At 40.7% G+C, this 24,506-nt stretch overlaps 1 protein-coding gene across 1 annotated transcript in view; it reads right to left on the minus strand.

Moving 5' to 3' along the window:
• LOC146834787 (interleukin-12 receptor subunit beta-2-like) overlaps positions 1-24,506 on the minus strand; it is a 745,756-nt gene that overhangs the window by 672,269 nt on the left and 48,981 nt on the right. The gene's annotated exons all lie outside the window — the stretch shown is intronic.

Consider the following 24,506-nt stretch of genomic DNA (forward strand, 5'->3'; position numbering starts at 1 on the left):
AGCTTATCTTCTTTTGATTACAGAGAATACACTAAACATCAACATGACCTGGCAGGATAAAGCCTGCAGCTTATTGTCCTGGCTGCTGACCTCTGATCTCCTTCATAACTTCGCACACTCACAGGGACTGTAGTAAATTCCCAATTAGCCATTAATAAATATTTTGAAACCTATTACAGGGCACTTTACCAAGCACCTCTGGGCAAACAGCCAGATGCAAAAACCGCTTACCTACGCTCCTGTGACATGCTGCCTCTTGATCCACTGTTGAGGCAGGAACTGGACGCACCCCTGACGCTTGAAGAAGTCAAACTGGCCATCAAGCAGATAGCTAGTGGCAAAACTCCTGACACTGATTGCCTCCCTATAGAGTTCTATGCCATATTCAAGGCCTCCCTCGCCCTGCGACTTTTGAGGGTATACAGAAAAGCCAGGGATCAGATCAGATTATCAGACAGCATGCAGGAAGCTTCAATAACAGTACTCCTAAAGACCTGGAATAGATCCGCTTGAGGTGGCATCCTTTCATTACTTTCATTACTTAACCTTGATTCCAAAGTGCTGAGTAAGGTCCTGGCGAATAGACTGACTCCCAAGATACATTCAGTGATCCACTCAGATCAGAATGGGTTCATTCTGGGCAGCAGTGGCGTCGTGAACCCCGCGCTTCAGCAACTTAACTGGGGGTAATCACTAAAAGTCTCACTAGAAGTTGGTTATTATACATTTGCCTCTTCAGTTTGCCTGCCTGCAAACAAAGATTATCTAAGGGAATTGTAGGGCAGAGAGGTCGGGGTCAAGTGTTATGTAAGCCAAGTTCAGTAAAGCAGAAAGTGGTGATACAAACGAAGAAACAATAGACAGAGAGAGCAGCAAATAGTGGGAGAGAGAAAGGTAAATAAGAAAAAATAATGCCAGAAAATAAAGAATTGTTGTAGAATCTATAAAGGGTAAAGAGAAAGAAAGATGGGTAAAAGGAAGAAAGGGTGAAAGGAAGTCAATATGAAAAGGAGGAAGAAAAGGTGAAAGGTGACATAGAAGGAAGAGTGGGTGAAAGAAAAAAGGAAGGATAAATGCAAGAATTGATGGTTGAAAGGATGAAGAGTGAAAGGATGAATGGACAGCAAAGTGAAAGTATACATAAATATATTTATGTGTAAGGAAAATGGTTATTGGGTGGATGGGCCAATGGATAAATGGAAAACTGGAAAGGTGAAAGGATTTATTGATGTGAACAGATGGGTCGATGGAATCTCAATACATGGTAAGAATAATGAAAGCAGGGATGAGGGATGGAAAGATAAAGAGATGATAGATGGGTGGAAGCGTTGTAGGGTAGATGGACAGATGAATGGATTTAAGGGTGATGGGAACTATTGGAAAGGGATGGGCTAAATTAGTTGACATCACCTGAGATTTTGTTCAAAGTGGGGGTTATTTAAGTTTCTGGCTAATCCCTTGCTGGGTAGGAACAAGTTTCTGAACCTTCTCCGGTTATGTGGTGTTGTGGAGTGGGCACGTCAGGCTGACACGCAGGGGTGGGCGGCCACACCAGACATTGAAAAGGTGTTTGACACCCTGGGGTTGTCTTATTTACTGGAGATATTTTTGAAGTTAGGACTGGAGCTGGAATTCCGCAGGTTGATACTGGTCCTTTATAAGTGTACTGTTGCTAAGGTGCGTACAGGCAGGGTAATATCGGATAGCTTTGCTGTTGAACTTGGCACTAGACTCCCTTGCTGTTCCCCTGGCCAAGGCGCCTTTGGCCTGTATGCTACGGGAACAAACATGTGCCTGGGGCTATCCCGTGGGAGACCACCCTAATATAGTATCCATGTATGCTGATGATACTTTGATTTATCTGCAGGCAGACCCCACATTACTACCAGATGTATGTCAGCATTAGACACTTTAGGCCGTGTCTCTGGACTGCAGATATATTGAGGGAAATTATATTTATTTCCTTTGTTATGGATGCCTGAACACCACTCCGCTGGTAACAATCCCTTACCGTGGAACTATGACACCTTCAAATATTTGGGAGGTCAAATATATCACTGTGAACGCGACCTTGTGGGGGCAATTCTGAGAAAAAGGCCTTGACTTCGATTTGACAGATGCTACCCTTTTGGACACAGCCACACCTATGATCTATCAGGAGAGATTCTAAAACCTATGGGGAGAGTATCCTTTCACAACTCTTTTATTTTTTGCGGCACTCCAGGTGATATTAAAGAGGTCATTCTTTCTAGACTTACCATTCATACTTGCATCACTGATTTGGACTAAGAAAAGGCACAGAGTGAAATTGGACACCTAATATGCTATGCTGGAGAACGGGGGGCTGGGTGCTCCCGATTATGAGCTTTACTATGCCCTGGCTCAACTTCAATGGCCGCTTCAATGGCTGCTAGACACCTCCCATCCTGAGAGGTATCTGTTGGGTGTTGACTTCAGGAACACTACATTATTGGAGAGGCTCTTAGATTCCCCCTCATACCATATTATCCACAGTGCTTTATTGACAGTGGCGAGATGGTGCTTTATTGACAGTGGCGAGATGGTTCCGGAAGAAATATATACACTGCGGTAAAAGAGCGATACCTTATGCACCTATGCTCCTGTTCTCTGCCAAGCAACCCTCCTCCTGACAAGGCACAACACAGCCTATTTTTATTTCCACAGATAGAAATCCTCTTGACTAGGGCAGCACTGTAGCTCTTCTTCTTTATGAGCTAAGGGTCTATGCCTTTTTCTAGCTTGGTGTACAAGGACAGTCACTGGTAAGATGCTGCAACTGGAACACACATATCTCTGGCAGGTTGCATGTTGGAATATTGGCTACTGAAACCATGTGCTATGGAAATATTGTGGCCAAAATATTGAGAAGGTAAGTAGAGAAGTATACATTTATTATTCTTAACTCCATATTTAAGTACGTTGATGATATATATACCACCAATGTGCACTTATGTGAAGTTAAGAAAAGTATGGCAATATACACGTACATATACTGGCCTTGTCAAGATTGTTGTCCTCAATATTTTGTTCACAATATTTGAGTAGCCAATCTTAAGGTGGAATACCTGTCTGACACACTGGTGTGCAGCTCTAACTTGAATTGAAACTGAAATGAAATCCTGGAAGGATCATTATCAAGTAGTGTTCACAAACGTTCGCCTAGTCAGTGGTTTTCTTGCCAAGTGCCAGTTCTATCGTGTTTGTGACAAAAACAGCAACGCTTAGACTCTTTCTTAGAATTCTCACTTCCAGTAGAAAGTGATTGTAGGGGCGCTTATGATCTATTAAACTTCTGTTTTTCTCTCTGTTCAGATGGGGGTTGTTAGCCTCTTCATGTATCAGGCTTAACTGCTGAGTAAGTATTAGTGGTCTGGGATGACATGAGCTTAGTGATTATATCCATCATTTCATTTAACTTGTTATCTACAGACTTGTTCCCATTACAATTCTGTGTTGATTTTACTCCTTTCTTTGAGCCAATGGCAAAGATAGTGTCTAGTTTCCTTCCATAACGAAATAGATTCTATCTGTGCTTCAGTTTTGGTTATTAGAATCTGACTCAATATCCTTTACCATTTTAAGTACTTTCAGAGTGGATTCTAGCAGATCAATAATTTAGGTTGCAGTTGTGTTTGGTTCCGTTGACTATAGGGACTGCACAATTTAGATGGAAGGTCCTCAATAGCTTTTCATAACACACTTTCCATTCTCAGCTACTGATATTCTCTAGTCTGCCAGCATCTGAATGGCCAGGACCCACCACTTATCAAAATGGTTCTCTACTTTTGGCACACTGGTGTTACTTCTGTAGGGCCTCAGTTTCAAATATATTCCACTTTCAGTATAAAGTTTAAGAGCTTATTACTTTGTAAAAACGTTCAACAAAGGAGTCTTTAAGTTGATGTGTCTGCCTTTGTAAGGAGTATTAGATTCTGCAGGACATGTTAGCCGTTGTTCCAGGAATAAAAATGTCATTTATAGTTATCACTGCTTGTACATGTTTTAATTTTCAAACTGATACCAGTTTTCTTGATAGATCTTTATTTTCCAACATTTTAGTTTAACATCTTATCACTGGCATTACCTTGTATTTGTCATCAAAGGGTTTAACTTCTATTTGGATGTTTACATCTAAGTTTTGTAACCCTTCAAATGTCTACAACAATTTTAGATCTTGGATCACCTCCTTTCAATACTTAAAATGTGTCTAGTACTAGACTCACCTGTGAAATCAAATAGCTTAGCTTCTCATGATCATGAGAAGCTTTTTTTGGGATTGCCAAAGGTATAGTACTGTTAAAACTTGTATCTGTATAGCAAAATATTAAAATTTTCTATTATTCTTCTTCCACCTTTCTCTACAAAGTGCTCAGTTTAAAATGTGTCTTTTCTATTAGGCCACATATTCTCCAATGAGTCACTGCTTCCTTTCTAGGTAATGTGCTTGTTTAAATTGTCTTTGGTTATCTCCTGCCTAACTGATATCTCAGAAGTGCATCCACAACTAGTCCTTTCTTCCCATTTGTCCCCTTTGTTTAAGCAAACAAATAGAAGTGTGTGCATTCAATGACGGTTTGTGTTTTTGTTTTAACAGGCACAAAAAAGGGGAGAGAGAGAGGAGCAGAGATTTATTCGACTTCCACAACCAATATGTTCATGATCAAAGGGAATGAATCACATGTGTTGATCTTCCAGAGTCGCAATATGTTTGCCGCAGAGACCCTCAATCACACTAACACAGGGCACGTTATGTGTTGATTCTCCGCTCTTTGTGGTTAGGTGAGCAGCATCATCATTGGGTCTTATCAACTGAGTGTTCATTTCTCCAGGTGATCTACTATCCTCCATCGGGAGTACGACTGTCTGGTTCGTGACAGTTGTGAATAGTGAAAGAAGATCAAAATTATCCACTTTCCTGCGTGCGATACAGGAAAGTGATAACATTAAAAAACGTAAATGGAAGTGCTATTGTGGGTGTGCTATTGATCCACAGCACCAAGTGGTAGGTCATGGTAGGTTGACATGTTTCAGCCCTAGGTCACCCTGGTGGGTCATGAGGCCTTCATCAGGACCGGAGAAGGAGCGATCTTTTTGTTGGTCGCTTGGTGAACGTATGGGTAAGTAGATTCCCTTACCCCTCTTCAGCAAAAATTTTTGAAAATATCATGAACACCCAATTATCAACATTCATTAACAACTACAATCTTCTGGATGACACCCAATTTGGGTTTAGACAGGGTCATGGCACAGAGACCGCACTACTAAAAGCCGCAGACGAAATTAGGATGACACTGGACACTGGAGGAGCGGCAGTATTAATTCTATTGGATCTTTCTGCAGCTTTCGACACGGTCAATCATTCAATTTTGATTGACCGTGTCTCAGCCATAGGAATTCAAAATCAAGCTAAACAACTTCTTGCAGCTTTCCTTGCCGATCGCTCGCAAAAAGTAAAAATGGGCCTTTTCACCTCCCAATCCTTCACCCTCCCATGTGGTGTTCCACAAGGATCATCGCTAAGTCCGACACTATTTAACATTTATGTTTCGGACTTAGCGAGGGTCATAAAATCCTATGGAATCGCCCTCACCACTTACGCCGATGATACACAACTGGTGCTGTCGGTACACAACGACGGTCCAGTAATTGCTGCAAATTTCCAAGAGGGTATGCGGGCCATCAGTTCCTGGATGTCATCAAACTCTCTCAAATTAAATTCTGATAAAACAGAGGTGATGACATTCGGGAAACTGGAGCCTGTCTGGTCCCCTCAATGGTGGCCACCTGAGATGGGAGCCCCCCCTCAACCAGTTACTAAAGTACGTAACCTTGGAGTCCTTTTTGACAACAAACTGACGTTTGTCCACCACGTCAATTCTGTGGTCTCCTCATCCTTCTTCATGTTAAAAATGATCAAAAAATTAATGCCATACCTTCCACCTTCAGCCAGCAAAACCTTAATCAGTACTTTGGTCTTTTCAAAAACGGATTACTGCAATGCCCTCTTGATGAATGCCCAGGAAAAGGTCCTGGACAGACTGCAGCTAATCCAAAATGCTTCAGCCCGAATTTTACTGGGAATCCCGAAGTTCAAATCTATTACTCCACACATTAGGCATCTACACTGGCTCCCAGTTAGAAGCCGGATAAAGTTCAAGGCATTATGCATCGCGTACAAAGCAGTTAATAACGTCGGCCCACAGTTCATCAGAAATGCTTTCCGCCCTCCTGAGCACACTAGAACACTCCGTTCCTCTTCCGCTCACTTACTCAAAGTGGCACGAACCAGGAAGGCTAATTGGGGCGACAGACGCTTTACGGTCTCCACAGCAAAAATCTGGAACACACTGCCGGTTGATGTCAAAACTGCCCCTACCCTTTTGATTTTCAGGAAGAAACTGAAAACTTGGCTTTTTTCACCTTGATTTACTTGCTGTAGCATCATTTCCTTCCCCTGAGCGCCGAGACACCCTCGGGTATTTGTGCGCTTTAAAAATTGCATAAACATAAACATAAACATCAGTGAGCTCTGTCGCTTAATTACTGACGTCACGTTATGGGCGCAGACTTTACCTATAACATTTTAAGGAGACGGTTAGTCCTCCTTCGGGGAGTAGAAAGGGAAAGACAACTCTCGATTGAAGGTCATCTCAGCAGGTGCTGCTAGCGTTCTCCTCAACCCAGAAATAGAGTTTATTTTAAGAGGAGCAGGAATTTTACTCTCATTGTCACTGTCAGAAATGTGGTTATCAAGGAGACTTTAATATACAGTTCCTAAAAGAGTGTCTGCCTCATTCCAGGTAAATATAGCACAGGAATCATGCAATCTTCACAGAAGTGTGTGTTAAGTTCAAGAAGTACCAACAATTTTAAAGTAAAGTAAAGAACACAATGGCATTCTTAAAACAATTTAGGAAAATAAAGAACAATTTAATGAGTACACAAATCATTAAAACTGGATAACTGGAGATATATATATATATTTTTTTAATTTTATCGTAAAAAGCAAATAGACTAATAAAAGCAACATTGAAAAATAACTGGTTGCTGTTGACTGGGATCTATGCATGACTTCAGGCTGACTGCAATGGAGCAGAGGTCATATACCCCAAGCGGATCATGCTGATCAAAGGTTTTATCTTAAGAATTAAGCTCTGAAATGGAAGTAACAATAATTCAGCAGCGTAAAATCCAAGGCTGCGGATGAAGAGACTCTCTCAAATTCAGACATATCGCCACAGATCTCTCTCAAAAGCCATTGGTTTTATTTCTAAATAGTCAAATGTTTTGTTTGATGTGAGATCTTGCGGGGCATTATGCAAAACATTAAGTGTCTCCAAATAATCTAAGAACTGTGATGAGTATTTACCATGCATTTATTGATCAAAAACTGCATTGATGTATGTTGACTTTTGAGAATAACATCACTGGTTGACATGAATTGCGATGAATGTATGGAACATTTTGCAGTATTAAGATGGCGGCCGCATTAACAGCGGGAATAAGGTGGAATTATGTATGAATTTATTTACTCAATGAACAGTCTCACAATGTATGTATAATTAACTGACTCACAAGATGCACGCTGACATTGAGAAAGGCATCAGCCGAAACACGTCTGTTCATGTTTGTACTGTGTTCTTAATGTAAAGATTAAAGGGATGTTATGGTGAGGTAAAAATGTAATTTAAAAGATAATGTTTTATACAAACAAAACCACTGAAATTCGCTTGTTATAGTTATCCAGTATTTCATGTCCTATGATAACTATAACTTGTGCCTATGTGCACTGATTTCTGATCGGCAACTATTTCAGTGATATTATCAATGATGTCATAGATGTCATGAGTGATGTAATATGTGGGTAACTGGCAGTGCATGGTGAGGGATCGAGTTATAGTTATTTTAAGACACAACTTATAGTTATTTGAGATAACTATATCTGGTGAATTCCAGTGGTTTTGTTAATTAAAAACAGTATGTTTTAAATGACAGTTTTATCTAACTCTAACTTACTATAACGTCCCTTTAACCTTAGTTTCATGAAGATTTATTAAATGGCACTAAGGTTATTAGGAAAACAAAAAATTATTTTCCTATGGAAACACAATGCTAACTATAACTGCTCAGTGGCTACCACCATATATATATATATATAAACGACGGCTGGAAATTCGATTCTGCATGCTTCTAGTGCCCATACGTGTCACCTCATTAAAAGCATCCCCTATGGAGAGTTTTTAAGGATTCAAAGAATTTGCAGCAGCAAAATCGACTTAATTGAATGTCTAAATGAATCTGTACAAAACGTTTTTGGGCTCGTGGTTACAAAATGATTGATTTACAGGCTGCTATCAACAAAATGCATAATACAGCAAAGGAATCACCCCATGTTACTAACACTGCTATTGCAATATCTAATGAAGCTAGTTCTTCTATTAGGGATGATATGGCAGTTAGGTTGATCACTACGTATAGTTGCTATGAGAAGAAAGTGAGGAATATACTTAATTCGAACTGGCCTATACTTAAAACGGATATTACTCTTGCTCCGTTATTAAGTGAGTTACCAGCTATCACCTTTAGAAGAGCACCCTCTATGAGGGATGCTCTTGTTAAGACCAGTCCAGAAATTGTGAAATCCTCTAATTGGCTCTCAAATAGATCTGGCTTTTATAAATGCAGTTCCTGCAGAGTCTGTAGATTTGGGGTCAATACCCAAGAATATCTCAGACTATGTGGAAAATCAAGGCGTTGTTTACCTGCAAAACAGATCATGCTGTTTATGTATTACGATGCACATGCCATCTACAGTATGCTGGGAGCACTAAGCTCCAGGTTTTCAACCGTATTTTGCAGCATCTCTGTGCCATTGTTAATTCTGACTCCAGCTACCCTGTGACACTTCACTTTAAATTAGTACACCACAATAATCCTAATGATTTAAGATATTTTGTTATTGACGCAGTCCCATGGTCTAAAAGAGGTGGTGACAGGCAAAGAAGGTTACGGCAGCTAGAGAGTCAGTATATCTTGCTATTGGACACGAAGCTCCCTAATGGTCTTAATACTGGAGAAGATCTTTACAAATTTTTATAAGGTCCTTCATTGTTCAGATCAGTCTATGGGGCAGGCTTGTCCCATGTTTTATTTGACTTGTTTTATCATGTAACCTGAGCTCCATGACTTATGAGCGTTATCTTTTTGCTGTTATGTAGACAATGAGTGAGTTTTAAGTCTTTTTTAACTCGGTTGGTTTTTATCTGTTTCCTTTTTATGCCTTGTTTTTATCGGACATTTAGCTGGTTTTACTAGTTTTCCAGTTTTATTAGTTTTAATTCGGTAATTTTGAGGTGTGAGGATCGGGTATTGATCGGCTGGGAAGGAGGGGGCTTAATGCACTTCATTGTTTTATACATTTATTTAGAAGGATAATAGGTATTAGTCGTTTCTATTCTTGAACTTTGTGACATTTTGCACATTATATTGGAATTTTGCACTCCTGGGTCCTTTACTCTCTTGCTGTACCTGGTTAAGAATTTTTAATGTATTCATTTAACTTTTTGCACTTTATATAGGCACTGTGCACTTTCTTTTTAATTGGTAATGTTACTTGGCGTCTGGCTATGTATTTTGAGTGAATCTATTATGATTTAATAATTTGATTTGTGTATTTTAATCTTTATTAGCACTAATATTTACTGTTGTGTTCTCTACTGCTCATGGCTACTTGCACTTTAAGTGAACTTGACTATTGGGTATTACTTTTAATGTATTATATGCTTCTTATATTGCACAGAATTGGGCACTTGCCCTTACAAATATCGAGAATTTTGTATATTCATCTCTGTGATGTATTTATATGTGTGGTGAAACTTACGGATCTATTTGGATTTGTGAATTTCATTACCTATACTTATTGCTGGCCACACTATAATTGAAGCGTGCTAATGTGTTTTACCAATACTATTTTGTTGCTTTCTATGAGGTAGTAGGAGGAGCATTTGTTCCATTCACTACAGTATTTAAACACGTTTGGTCTTGGGCATGTCATGCTGCTGTCTTTGGATAATAAAGCACTGCATCTTTAATAACCTACCAAGTGGTCCGTACCTGATTTTGCAACACCAGCATTGTCTCAGGATTGTGGAATATATTTATATATATATATATATATATATATCGCCTTGTCTCCGTAAACAGTCGTCGTTTTCGCTGTCACAAACCAGAGTGCAGACCACAAGAATCGTGTTACCATCCAAGATTTAATCAGCCACGGCAAACACAGTCGGCATGACGCGTTTCGATCCCAGAAGGACCTTGATCACATGACGCGCCCATACATCTCACGGTACTTTATATTGCATTTTTTTACTTTTAACTTAAAGTGACATGCACGCAAAAATTCAGTTGGGTTATAGACACAGATGAAACCTTAAAATGTTGACCGGTTTCACATTATTACTACATAAATGTGCAAAATAGCCAATGTTAAAAATTATATTTACAACCAATTGATATATATACATTGATGTGAAGTATATAAGTGTTGTCCCCTAGCGATCAGACATGATTAAAAAAACAACCTCATTTCAATAAATAAGATTAAAATTAACCAATAAATATCTCTGATTTGTTAAAAGGAAACCTTATACTGACATCTGTCAGATGCATATATATATATATATATATATATATATTCACTGAAAAAAACATATATAGACGTTATAGTTAGAAATTAGCATTTAAAAAACCTTGGAAATTACCTGAAAAACCCATAGGTTTCAGCCACGTTATAGTTAGAAATTAGCATATAAAAAACCTTTGAAATTCACTGAAAAAACCACAGGTTTCAGGGACATTATAGTTAGTTCGACATTTCACTCATACAAAACCAGAGAAATTCTGCCGTTATAGTTAGTTCAGCTAACTATAACTCATGCCCCCGCAATGCCCTGCTGATGACGTCATATCATTCATGACATGGTCAGTGACATCACTGAGGACATCTCAAATGTCATCACTGATGACATCACTGAGGACCTCATCCAGTGACTGTGTGTTTCTGTAAAGTTAAAATATGTTTTGTTATATATATATATATATATATATATATACATATATATATATATTCATTGAAAAAACCATAGGTTTCACACATGTTATAGTTAGTGGAAATTTTACTGATAAAAAACCAATGAAATTCCCCCGTTATAGTTAGTGCAGACAACTATAACTCACGCGACCGCAATCCTCTGCTGATGCTAATACTGTATTTAGACACTTATTTGCCCATGTAGCTATACATATATTACAAATATTTTTTTTTCATAAAGACACATATGTCATCAGCAGAAGATTGCGGTCGCGTGAGTTATAGTTGCCTGCACTAACTATAACGGGGGAATTTCATTGGTTTTTTATCAGTAAAATTTCCACTAACTATAACATGTGTGAAACCTATGGTTTTTTCAGTGAATTTGCAAGGTTTTTTAAATGCTAATTCCTAACTATAACGTGTGTGAAACCTATGGTTTTTTCAGTGAATTTGTACGGTTTTTTAAATGCTAAGTTACTTTACGCCATTCGTGGCGTGCGCGCCCACTTAACGCAGTTCGTTCCGTGCGCGCACGGTGCGCTTCGCGCACCGTGCGCGCACAGTGAGCACGCGGTGCGCTTTGCGCACCGCGCGCCCACTTTACGCAGTTAGTGCCGTGCACGCACGGTGGGCACGCGGTGCGATGACAAAGCAAGAAAGCACGTCAACAAATCTGTTTCTGCTTTCCTCCGTGACTATGGTATGGGTGCCATTTACCACAACAACTTGCGTTATGACATGCAAGACATTTATAGAGGAGATGGTGTGCACTTCAATGATGAAGGGAACAGAGTCTTCCTCTTGAACCTTAGACTCTGCATCGGTACTTACTTGTAGGTACCACTAAAAAATCATTTCATAAACACAACGGCTCTTTTTAGAGCCCCCTAATATCTAAACACTTAAATCTGATTTTCATTTTTTTTTTTTTTTTTTTCTACCGTACGCTTACCGTAAGCTTACCGTACGCGTACCCCGTGATTTTTTTTAAAATCAATAAATGTTTTTTTTGTACTTTTCTGTCCTTCTTTGACCCCCTTACAAATGTTAGGGGGTCTGTAACTCTCCTCATTGCCCCCTTTCCTTGTTTTCACTCTTTTTTTTCAGAGTGAAATACACAAAATGGCGGCCGCCGCTTCCTGGTTTCGGCCGATTCGAATGTTTACTAAGATCTAAGAGCCAATCAGAATCGCGCTCGCGCACGCCACCGTACGCTTACCGTAAGCGTACGGTAAGCGTACCGTAAGCGGGCTCAGATATATATATTGATTTAAAGGCTATTTTCTCAGAATCTACTGAACAGATTTACACCAAACCTACAAAAGGCACTTCCTTGACCTAGGGACTACCTCTGTGCCAAATTTTGAGTAATTCTGTTCAGCCGTTCGGGCTGTAGCTCGTTCTAAAGGTCCTATGGAAAAATGCATGGGAAAAACGCGTTTTGGGACCCCCCTTTTATCTCAGCCCCCGCTTGACGGATCCCCCCGAGACTTTCAGGGTAGGAGCGGAGCGTAGCGCCCCACCTATTTTGAGAAATTCGCGAGGATTCGTCGACCGGCGCCAAAGTTATTCAAAATAGAATGTTGAGGTTTTCCTATGGAAACGTGGTCCTAACTATAACTACCTACTGGCGACCGCCAGTAGGTAATATATATATATATATATATATATATATATATATATATATATATATATATATATATGCACTCAAACACCTCTCAGCACCTCCTTTGTGGCGAACTGACAGAAACGGACCACCAGGACCAGTTAGTGGCAAAATATCTTCTTTTATTTTCAAATCCTCATTTCATGACGCGTTTCGGGCATCAAGTGCCCTTGATCACATACCGAACTTATAGTACGTCGTCTTTATATATACAATGAATGGGAAAGAACACACCCCTATAGTGCTAAACAGTGAAGAAACACTTTCTTGTTACGGTTTAAGTGCTCCAATGCTTGCTTAGACATTCATGGAATTAGAAAACAGACTGTTGTATTTCAAATCACATATATTAGTGATAATAACTATCATCATAGTGTGAGTTATACATAAATAGTTAAAATGTATAAAACATACAAAGAAATATTACATTTTCAATAATAAATAAATATGTATAAATAATTAAAATATACACATTAATTCACCATGATGAAAGCATATTTTCAACAGTATTTTGTGCGAATGTCTGTCATTGGAAAAACCTATGACTGCCTAAATGCGGTTTGTTTTCCAAAATGTATAGCATATTGCTATTCTTCGCAGTACCTCTTTGTGTTTCTGTGGTAAAAAGCGTCTTTGTGCAAATTTAGTGCAAAATGTGCTCTTTAGATATAGGTTTACCAAATTCATAAAGTGCTTAATGCATAACATTCACAATTTTATGAATAAATAAATAACACATAAATGTGATAAAAATTTATATAAAATGTGGTTAAAAAAGCTACTATTTGGAGGTATTCCTATTAGGTGAACGAGAAGTGCTAGTGCTTAATGATTATAATATCAGATATCAAAAAGTACGAAAAAATATAAAAATGTCAGTGCGTTTACTCAAGAAGACTACCAACCATGAATAACATGAAATATTAAATATTAAATATTACATTTTGTTAGGGGTCCACTGGTTATTTACATCATTGTTTCTATAAATATACATTGCTGCAAAAGCTGTTAAAAGATATGTATATTAAGTTCAGTTAAAGAAACGTGTGTAAATCCTCTGAATTATTCAACCCATTGGGGAATTTACTATCGAGTTCTAAGATGATTTTGGTTTCGCATTGTCTTAACATCTTCTCTCGATTTCCTCCCCTACGTGGTACTGGGATTGAATTAATCACAAAATAAGATAAACATTTTACATCGTTGTCATGTGCCTCTTTGAAGTGACGAGCAACCGGATAGGCCGGATCGTTATTGACGATTGCTCGTAAATGCTGCAATATCCTTACGTGCACCTGAAGCTTGGTGCTTCCCACGTACCTAAGCCCACAAGTGCACGCAAGAACGTAAACAGCAAATTCAGTACGACAATTGTAACTACCCTTGATCTTTATCTCATTTTCTCTAAAGGGAGATTTGTACTGGGTTGTGTTCACTCCAAACTTGCATGCTCTGCATGATGTGCATTTAAAAAAGCCCTGTCTTGGTTTTAACCAAGATGCATTACCGATCAATTCTGGGCTATTTTTAGACAACTTGGACCCCATAGATTGAGTTTTCCTAAAAGTAATTACTGGTTTATTTGGCAGTCTTGAGTTTAAGACATTGTCAGTAAGAATGGTGGGCCAATTTTTGTTCATGATCGATCTTATTTTCCTCTCTTGCCTGCTATACGCTATTATCAGTCTTGGTGTGTCATCGACTGTGTCTGCAGGAGCTGTATCATTCTCAACATTTTGTGGAAGCAATGATTCTCTTGTTCGACTATCAGCTTTGTTTACGGCTTCCACTAACGTTTTGTTATTGTAGCCTCTTTTTCTTAGTCGACTCAGAGTTTCTTCTCTGCATTTGTCATAATTTTCTGGGGTACTGCAAATACGTTTAAGCCTCAACAGTTCCCCGTACGGAATACTGCTGATGAGGTGCTTGGGATGTGCACTGGTTGCGTGTAGGATTGTGTTGCCAGCAGTTGGTTTTCTATAGGCTGTGGTGACAATTTGGCCTTCCTTGATGAACACATTCACGTCTAAAAATTCCACTCTAGATTGACTTATGTGTGATGTGAAATGTAAGTTCATACAATTCGTATTGATCTTTTCAATAAATCTATTGGCACTGTCAATGCTCCCCTTCCATATTAAAAACACATCATCGATGTAACGCAACCAGTGATCAATGTTGTTGTTAAAGGTCTCTAGATGTTGCTTCCTGAGGACCTGCTCCTCCCAACAGCCCACATGTAAACATGCGTAGCTAGGAGAGAAGCAGGCCCCCATGGCAACACCCTGTATCTGTTTGTAAACATCTTTACCAAACAAAAAATAATTGTTGTTCAAACACCAAGTAACAAAAGCTACTAACATTTTGTTATGTTGATAGTATTCACAGGGCCTCGACTCCAGAAAATGATTCAATGCGATCAAACCAGACTTGTGCTCTATACTGGTATACAGTGATTCAATGTCTAATGTTATTAATGTCAAATTGTCTGTCCAGACAATATCATTGATTTTCTTTAAAAAATAGAATGTTGAGGTTTTCCTATGGAAACGTGGTCCTAACTAAAACTACCTACTGGCGACCGCCAGTAGGTAATATATATATATATATTACCTACTGGCGGTCGCCAGTAGGTAGATATAGTTAGGACCCTGTTTCCATAGGAAATCCGCAACATTCTATTTGGAATAACTTTGGCGCCGGTCGACGAATCCTCGCGAAATTTTCAAAATAGGTGGGGCGCTACGCTCCGCTCCTACCCTGAAAGTCTCGGGGGGATTCGTCAAGCAGGGGCCGAGAAAAAAGGGGGGTCCCAAAACGCGTTTTCCCCATGCATTTTTCCATAGGACCTTTAGACACAGCTACAGCCCGAACGGCTGAACAGAATTACTTGAAATTTGGCAGAGAGGTAGCCATAAGGTCAAGGAAGTGCCTTTTGCAGGTCTGGTGTAAATCTGTTCAGTATTTCCTGAGAAAATAGCATTTAAAAGCATATATATATGTGGGCGGAGCCTAACCACACATCTCATCCTGAGATCTGATTGGCTGTCAGCACTTCATCCAAGAAGTGTTGGCAGCCATCTTGGGACCAATATACATGATAGCACCTCATTAAAAAGCATTGCAGTTAATAGAAGGTTTTAAGACTTTAGTTACATTATAAATCATTTGTTGATGGTACCATACTCATTTTAGGAATTGTGGTATGTTCTAAGGTGATTTCACCATGTGAAAAAGCCTTCTGCTGGGATATCATGATTGAGAGAAAAATATTTTCTCATGCTTTTACCACAGAGGTTTGGAAGGTGATCTATAGGCTAAACTGAGAGCTTATTTTCTGTAAATTCACATTATCTTTCTCAGTCATGTGAGAATGAAGTCTGACATTCTCAGTAAAACATGTACATCCAACAAGGGCAGAGACTGTCAGTTGATTCCTTTGTGTTCTACTGCAGCTTCCCAGAGTGTTCCAAAGAACTACTAGAGCGCTAACAGTCCTACTTATGATAAACGTATGGCACACCTGAAGCCATCTTGCTTGGATTAAAGTGGTAACTCTTAAAACATTTAATTTAAAAAGGAACAAAATGAGGGGGTTCATTTTTCCATAAAAAGTATGATTAGTGCTGCAGAAAGAAAAATTAGGGCACATTTTGAGTGACTTCTCAAATCCTCTTCTATTTCATTAAAAAATTCTGACATGCAGACTGAAACATGCACTTTCAATACCAGCAGCAGCCTTCTTGATGGAATCAAAGTAAAAAACTGAAAGTATTTCCTACTGAGGAGACTGCAGTAAATGAGGAAATTAGGAAACTTCATAACAAATAAGTCTCCCAAGATGGCCACCAGAGACAAAAGAGCCCAAATGTAGCCCAAATATCACCCAGATGTAGCCCAAGTATAGCCCAATGACAGAATGTCCCAGAATGTTCTTAAAAACAACTAGAGCGCTTACTGTCTTCATTATGACAAAAGTAAGGCACACCTGAAGCCATCTTGATTGGAATAAACTGGTAACACTTAAACATTTAATTTAAAAAGGAACACAATGAGGAGGTTCATTTTGCCATAGAAATTATGATTAATGCTGAAGAAAGAAAATGAGGGCACATTTTGAGTGACTTCTCAAATCCTCTTCTATTTCATTAAAAAATTCTGACATGCAGACTGAAACATGCACTTTTAATACCAGGAGCAGACTTTCATGGTGCAGTAGTTTTACTACAGTGATCTAATGAGCAACTAGAGTGCTAACATTCAGAATTTATGGCAAATGTGTGACATATCTGAATACCTTCATGATGGAATCAAAGTAAAAAACTGAAAGCATTTCCTACTGAGGAGACTGCAGTACATGAGGAAATTAGGAAACTTCATAACAAATAAATCTCCCAAGATGGCCACCGGAGACAAAAGAGCCCAAATGTAGCCCAAAATCACCCAGATGTAGCCCAAATATAGCCCAATGACAGAAGTGTGCAAAACACTTATTATTTTGTGTTTTTGCAGTGTTATATAGTGCAGACTTGTCAGGTATTGGAGTGCTTTACATGAGCATTGGTTACATCACACAAGAACAAATTCATTTTGGTTGTAGACATGGGGAGACTAAGTGATTTGACCAGAATCACAGAATGTCGAGCTGAAGCAGAAACTTCAACCTGGTTCCCCAGTTGCAAAGTCTACAGTTCTGGAAGTAACACCACATCCTCTCCCCTAAGTGCAACATTTAATCAAGTGGTCAACTGGATAAAAAAACATAAAGATAACAAATAATTTAAAAGTGCTTTGTCGCTATTTGAAAACTCAGAAAATATGTCCTTATTTTAGTCTTTTAGAGCACTAACCATAATTTTGATGCCAATAAGACCCTCTCATATATGTAATTTCTAAAGGAAATGCTCTAGGTATTACAGTTTTGATTACATCAAGATGATGTTTCAGGCGTTCCACACTTTTGTAATAAATATAGAATGTTAGCAATCTAGTTGTTCATTAGGATACTGTTGAGAGGCAGAGGCCAGGGGCACGGACTCTGAAAATTGAAGGCAGGTAGGAGGGTGCAAAGGCAACAATTTAACCACACTGAGCAGGCAGGAAGGGCCGTGGAAGCACAACAGACTATGGAGGGCAGTGGAAAGGGGGGCAGGGGCAACAAACCAACAATACAGGACTTGCAAGAGAGGCTGTTGGAGGGAAGATCTATTACGGGTCAAGGAAGCTAGGGGCGGTCCCCAGATCCCCGGGAGCCACCACAGAACTGAGCAGGAGAGTGAGTCAGGGACAAAAGGGGCACCTTAATTTGAGCCGGGGTGCCTAGGAACGCTTGCTCCAAAAATGAAGAAAACAGACATATGCGACATGGAATTGGAGGCAGAATACAATGGCAGTTTAATGAGAAGATGCAACTTCAAAGAAACCGCAGAATAGAGACATAAAGTACAAAATACAGAATCCAGATAATCATACAGCTGTCATAATATTCTCTGTATCTCAATTAATGTACTGACAGAGAGAGAGAGAAAACACATCTATAAATGCATCATGAGAAACAAGTTACACCAAGGAAAATGTTACCTAGGAACACTCACGTTTACTCTTAGAGCAAGCATTCCTGCAATTACAATACAAAATCTTTTAAATGCAAAAGTAAAGAGAACAATGGTTAAACATAACATGACATTTCATATAGGTAAAATAGAATAAGATACTTCAAGCAAAGCAGAGCAAGACATTTTAAGCAAAGGAAGACAAGAGCTCCCAGCTCTTGGGGAAAACCTGCACTGCCTGTTAACCTACATACAGACGGCGAGGTAGTCCGTCGATATCTGTGGGTGCTCCCTTTTTATATCATTTTGTGGGCTCCTTTGCACGCTACATCTACCTACGTATGCTACCCAAAAGCTTCGTCTGCAGATTTTACCAGACATTTCGTCATTTACCCACTTAATGCTGACAATGGACTGGGTGAAAAGGTCAGTCTCTCAGGCCAATCGCTTATCGTAAGTTCCATAGAGCAAGCAGAAAATAATGGGTATTGTACGGGAATTCAATATATTCATGTATAAAATCTCCTCAGTTCTCCTAACTTGACGCTCTGCGGTTGCCACTTCCTTAAAAGCGGGAAACCTGCCCAGGAAGCAAGTACCAGTCCAGGATGCAGCCTACTGTATGTCGACAGCTTCAGGGGGATGTTGAACTTTGATACCGAGCACGGAGCACTCGGGTAGGGTGGGGGCTACTAGTTTGGATCAGAAGGCCTCGCAGACCTGCCTTCAGACTGCTATACACTAAAATTGCAGAGCTATGGTCAATTTAACAAAGAGGCCTACATATTGAACAGAAGGGCCTACACAGGGGTTTTATGCTGGCTGAGTGGTAAGGATGTCTCAGGATAATTATATAGCAACACAGGAGCCGCTGGTCAATTTAATACGGCCTACAAATGCAGCTGGCAGGGCAAGGACAAGGGTCTCATACTTCAGGTGTGGACAGAACGGGCCAGGGGCCCCCTGTGATACAAAATCTACCCTCCTTCAAGGCTGTGGCAATGTAATAGACCATTGTGGGCAGAAGGAAGAGGCAATGGTAGTACAACCATACATGCCAACAGACCCGATTCAGCCAGGAAACGTCCAATGTTTTTAAGCTCAAATGGGCTTTATTTGATCTGTCTCCTGTCTACAATATCCTCTTTTTCAATGTAACTCAAAGGGGAAAATCAATACCCCAGTTTTTTTTCAAAATCTCCCTCTTACCAAGTTCAAAATGTTCGCAAGTATGGTACATTGGATCATGGAAGGAAATGGGATAGGGACATGGACTTGGATAACAGAGGACAGGAGGGACATGGAGAGGTGCACCAAACTGACCCTGCAGGGCAGGCATCAGGGTTTGCAGCAGCACAATACACCACACAGGGCATGCAGGACGGGAGTGCAGCACAACAATCCATAGAAAGCAAGAGGGAGGGGACAGGACCATGCACATGGACAACAGAGAACAGAGGGGCAAGAGGCAATGGTAGCTAGCTGACCATAATGGACAGACAGGAGAGAAAGCTGCAGTATAACAGACCATAAAGGGCAGGAGGGACGGATCAGGGGCATTACAATGGAACAGACAAGCCAGGAGGGAGGGAGTAGGGCTGGGGGCAAGGGGGCAGGGCAGGAGCAGCAAGATAGCCATGGAGGTCAGGCAGGATGGGCACTAGAAGCAAGACACACCATGAAGAGCAACAGTGAGACTGTGATGGCATACACACAGACCATGGAGGGAAGGTGGGAGGGGGTCAGGGGCAGCTAACTGACCACACAGGGAAGGTGGGAGGGGCCATGGCAGCACAGAAGACCATGCATGGCAAGTGGGAGGGTTAGTGGCAGCACAATGGCTATGATGGGCAAGAAGGAGGGTGGAGGGGCATGCACAAAGGACGATGGAGGATAGAAGGAAGGGTCAGGACCTGTGCACAGACAAGAAAGTTCAGGGGAAGGGACCTCACAACAGACCACACGGGGCAGGCAGGAGGAGCAGTTGCAGCACAACAGACCAGGGAGGGCAGAAGGGTGTGGCAGTACAATGGACCATGTAGGACAGGAGGAAGAGGATAGGGGCATGGCATGTGGACAGGCAGGGTGGAGGTGGCAGGGACAGGTTACAGTCATCTGACAATGCTAGGCAGGTGGGAGGGGAGTGGCAGCTCAACAGAACACTCAGAGTAGATAGGAGTGGCAGGTCCATGGGACATGGTGGGCAAAAAGGATGGAGCAGGGGCATGCACAAAGACATCGGAGGGCAGGGGGAAGGAGAATAGGGGCAGCAAGCTAAGCACAGAGTTTAAGCAGGAGGTCAATGATGGGGCATAGAATTGGGCAATGGAGGGCAGGAGGAGTGGACTGGTACATCATACTAAATTGAGGGCAGTGGCAGCACATCAGACCATGCATGGCAGGAGGAAGGAGGCTAGTCCATGGATTCACACAACAGAGGATAGGGAGGAAGGGGATGGGGCAGCAAGCTAACTGTTCAGAGAAGGCGGGTATTAGGAACTTTATTGTTTTTAAAACATTGTGTCTGTGCGAACTACTTAAAATATGAACAAGTATGCAGCATAATCTCACTTTTATTCAGGAAGAAGAGGACGTTTGTGACTGTGACTCCGGGCTCACTTGGCAGAAACACCCCCTGACCCTCCACCCCCTATCGCAAAATGTAATGCGCGTGAAAAGGGTAGGTGAACACAGTGTTATATAGAACATAGTCCTGAGAGCACGATTGAAAATGAAAACTAGATATAGTGTATGGTATAAACTATGCACCAAAAAGTGTGATATAAGATGAACCGGGCGTGAAATATAATATGCAATACATTGTGCGCAATGACAGATTCATGGGAGAGCGCGAGATAGCACAGGCACTAGCGCGTGCTATGCGATATGCGCCTTGGAGTGTAATATGCACAGGGCAGTGTTGTGTAACCTAACTAGTCTCTAAAGTTGTAATATAAAATATGTGCTGGGGAGTGTAACGTTGCATATGCACTGTGACAAAGATATGGATCCCAGATTGTAATATGTATGGCATAGCACTGTGCGTTATAACATAGGCATCGAGAAAGGCACGTTAGATGGGGCAATATAACCCGTGCGAAGACAAGTGTGGCATGACATATTCACGGGGTGGTGTTACAGTGCACATGGGCTAGAGAGTGTCATAGCATATGCACTAGCTAGTGGAATACAACACAGAGGTGTGTGGCACTCGGCAGGCAATGGTGGGTGTAACACAGCATTGGGCTCTGTCAGGAGCACGCTGTGACTCTCAAGTGATGTTCGTCCCCTTTCCAGAGAGTAAAATAAAAAGTATTACACATCCGGCAGTGGATGTGTGTTTTATTAACCGTGAGGGGGGTTTCTTGCATAGTTTTGGTCGAATTTTTGTCGAATCCCCTTTGAATGGCTTGGTGTGCATGTGTATTAAATGTGCCCGTCAATAGCTACCCATGTTTGTATAAATAAACGACAAGGGTGTCTACCAGGATTAGGCACGGTAGGGCATCAGACATGTCAGAGCTTCACTAGTGGTGTAAATACATTCCACGTGGATTCATTGCATGCATAGTCGCCTTTTAATGAATATCACGCAAATCGTCATGGTGATAGGTACGTACGGTTTGTCCAGCATGTCCTAGGTGTGTCTATAAATATATATTTTTTAAAAATAATAAAAAACAGTGGCCGGCCCTGGGGATTGGGGTCAAAAAAATATAATTAGGAGACTGGCCCTGGGGGATGGGGTCATCAGGGCCAATAAATTAGAATAAGAAGGGGAACCAAACAGCCCCCCTTCTTAAAAAACTAAAATAAATAAAAGACTGGCATCGTGCCGGAGGCCATGCCCCCTCCGTGCAGCACTCTGCAAACGCGCCCCCAACAGGCATCTCCAGTATGCGCCAGGGAGCTGCGCTGCAGCCAGGTGTTCTGAGGCCAAGCCCCTTTTTACACCTCTCTGCAACGCAGCTCTGTGGCGCTTACTGGAGGTACCTAGTGGTCTAGTTTGACCCTAGGGACCCTTAGGATTCAGGGGGACTTAATCTCTCAACTTAGAACAGCCACAGGGCGCGTTTACACAGTGGTGAAGGGAGGGGACGGGGCCTGAGGTGACGTGTGCAAACACGCACTATGGCACGTTTTAAATTGGGGATATAATTTCCCTTCAATACTGAGGGCCCCTGGGGGCTAACTAGCCCACCAAGTGCTTCCAGTAAGCGCCACTGAGCTGCATTGCAGAGAGGCGGTCCAGGCCGTGCCACTTTTTACACCTCTCTGCAACGCAGCTCTGTGGCACTTACTGGAGGTACCTAGTGGGCTAGTTGGACCCTAGGGACCCTCAGGATTCAAATGAACTTAATCTCCCAACTAAAAATGGACACAGGGCGTGTTTACACAGTGGTGAAGGGAGGGGACGAGGCCTGAGTTAACGTGTGCAAAAACGCCCTGTGGCCTGTTTTAAGAGGTAGTTTTAATCCCCATGCCCTATTATACACTAGGGGCTTACAGAGGAGGTCATGCTAATCACAGGGGGACCCCAACGCATAATGTTCCCTAGTGTATGTAGGTGTTTTCACTGTATTCGAAGTGTCTTTTAACATAGCACTGGCTCTAGGACTGGTTAGTCAGACTCAGTTACCACCAGTATCCGTCTGAAAAAGTTGAGGGTACAGGATGATTTTGCAACAAGGCTTCTTTCTGCTCTTCTTTTTGTTCTTTCTGCACGTTATCCTTCTTCCTGCACTTATCTTCGTATTTGAGGACTTCTGTTGCTTCTTTCTGCACTTCTTTTGTTTCTTTCTGTGCATTTTTTCTTCTTTCTTCACATGTCCTATCTCTGTAGGCATAGTTAGAAATTAGCATTTAAAAAACCTTTGAAATTCACAGAAAAAACCATAGGTTTCAGGCACGTTATAGTTAGGAATTAGCATTTAAAAAACCTCAGAAATTCACTGAAAAAACCATAGGTTTCAGGGGTGTTATAGTTAGCTGGACTTTTCACTTGTACAAAACCATTGAAATTCCCCCGTTATAGTTAGTTCAGCTAACTATAACTCGCGCGCCCGCAATGCACTGCTGATGACGTCACATATTACATCACTCATGACATGGTCAGTGACATCACTCATGACATCACTGATGACATCTCAAATGACATCACTGATGACATCATCCTTGTGATAGAGTGGCAGACCTCCTCTTCCCCTAATATAACCTTTGATACACACATTCAAAAATAGAAATTAAAATTTTAAAAACAATGGACATACCAATACCAGTTACAACAACCTATACAGTAATTCTAAGATCCACATACACATCCACTCATTCACCAACAGTCCTATACAGTCAGTCATACATGTACTCACTCATCATATGTACTCATACACCTATACATCCTGTTACACAATGCCACTCATCCATAGAGGTACTCACACACATAGTCACTCATGCTAATAAAGAATCAAACATACATTTACTTGCATATACAGTTATACACACACCACCACACTTACTTCTACGGAAACTTACACATACTTAGTCTTTTAAACAATCACTTATAGAAACACATACTTATTCATATAGGAACTCTTTCAATCTCTCACTGTCACATATACTCGCTTATATACACCAATAGTCACATATACTAGTTTAAAACATATGTAGTTACTCATAAAGACACTATTGAGACAGTCATTCACTCACTAACACACCCATACACTCACTCATCCACCCATAGAGTCCTGCACACATGCTGTCTTCAACACATACAAAGAGTGAGTCATTCATTCATGCACCTATGCACTACGTAATACCCCCACCGAACCATGCAGACACTCAGACTGATACTCATAAAACCAACTAATAACCTATATAAACACCCATGTAGCTACTCACCAACCCATGCAGCCACTTATACACAAAGTGAGAGACTGATACAGATATTTACATATTTAAACATTACTCACTAAGCCATGTATTCACTATGAAACACTTAATCAGTCAGTTACACAATCAATTTTTCAAAAACAAATCATCCATTTAGACACTTATATACCCATTTATTCTTCCATCGACCTTGAGATATACATATATAAAACATATTTAATTTTCAGAAACACACACATTCACTGGATGATGTCATCAGTGATGTCATCAGTGATGTCAT

The sequence above is a fragment of the Triturus cristatus genome, chromosome 4_2 (genome assembly GCF_964204655.1).
Source record: "Triturus cristatus chromosome 4_2, aTriCri1.1, whole genome shotgun sequence".
Lineage (NCBI taxonomy): Eukaryota > Metazoa > Chordata > Amphibia > Caudata > Salamandridae > Triturus > Triturus cristatus.